Source organism: Pinus tabuliformis, chromosome 6, assembly GCF_031772625.1.
Source record: "Pinus tabuliformis cultivar Carrire ecotype Pingquan chromosome 6, CPIR1, whole genome shotgun sequence".
NCBI classification, from domain to species: Eukaryota; Viridiplantae; Streptophyta; class Pinopsida; order Pinales; family Pinaceae; genus Pinus; species Pinus tabuliformis.
The window spans coordinates 1,857,629,299-1,857,630,909 of NC_142292.1; positions in this window are offsets into that span (position 1 = coordinate 1,857,629,299).

Below are 1,611 nucleotides of genomic sequence, written 5' to 3' on the forward strand. Positions count from 1 at the left end.
TGGAAGAGGAACCAGAGAGCTTCGACATCGAAGATCTAGATATACTGGGGCTTGAACAAGCTTGTAAGAAAAAGGAATATGACAAAATTCCTGAGTGACAGCTAGAGAACTTAGAAGTAATTCTCTCAAGAGCACAGAAGAAAAGATCATTAGGCGTTCAAACTAGTAGTCAGTGGGATGGAAGAAATATCTTCAAAGACAACAAGAAACAAGGACGGAAAACTGATCTTCAGAGAACCATCCGCATAGGGGAGATGCTGGTGGAATCTGGAAGATACTCCAAGCTCACCAAATACTATAATCCCCTTCCCAATCGTGAATCATGAAGCTCATCTCATGGAACATCAGAGGGCTCAACAGCCCGGGGAAGGGACGATTATTAAAGAACATGCTACAATAGGAAAAGCCTCAAATTCTCTACTTGCAGGAGACCAAGTGTAATTCCACAACGTTGGATTAGATCCTTGCCAAAGCGTGGCTAGGAAGCAAAGAAGTGGCGATGGAAGCCATGGGAGCCTCAGGAGGGCTAGCCATCGTTTGGGATGATAGAGCTATAACACTTACCAACATACATGCCAATGAGCACTTTATTCAGACCAAGTTTCATTTAATAGGGACAAATGTTCATGGACACTTAACTAATGCCTACTTCCCCCAAGAGGCAAAAAACAAAGTAGACACACTGAACACCCTAACTCAGATCAACTCAGAAAGATCCCACCCACTTTGGATCACAGGAGGGGACTTCAACATGATTACAAGATTGGAGGAAAAAAGAGGAGGACGGATCAAGCTGGACTATGAAAGCATGCACTTCAAAAACTACATTCATAACAACAGGCTTATAGATATGGAATTCAACAATGGAGTTTATAATTGGAACAACAAGCATGCAGATGCCCACCAAATTGCATCTCGGTTAGACAGATTCCTTATCTCTGATAATGCAATACATCTTGTGGGGATCTCTTGGCCTCTATATTGCCACTCTCTAGCTCGAACCATTGGCCTATTAGGCTTCACTGGAAAAGACTAGGAGACAATGTTCGCAGGCCCTTTCGCTTTGAAGCCTTTTGGCTGAATCACCCCGATTTTCATAACCTGATAACGGAGACATGGAGAAATTTCACAACCAGAAGGCGAAAAAATGTACAAGCTCCAATGTCAACCTTTTGATCGTGCACGAGATTTTGAACCGGAGCTCCCACGCCCCTGCAACCTCACCTCCTGCGGCCCTCCGCAGGCCTCCCACCTGGCAGCCCCTGCTACTGGGCCTCCAGTCTTCCTCCTCGGCACCCCCGCAGTCAGGTTCTGCCCTCCTCCTCCGGCCAGTGCTGCGACTGGCTCCCTTCTGGCCTTTCCATGGCTGGGATCAACCCCTCCCAGATGCAAGCTAATGAAGACCAGGCTGAGATCTTCGCCTCTCTCATTTATGAAAATGCTACCATCCGAAACAAACCCACAGCTTCAAAGTTCGTCAAGAAACTGGCTAACATCCCAGAAATCTCCCTTCCCCTAGTTTCCCGAGGAAGGTAGCGATCTCTCTAGCAGAGAGAGGTCTGGTTGGACAATTTACTGGCCTGTGGCCCTCTCCCAGAGTTATACAAAAAT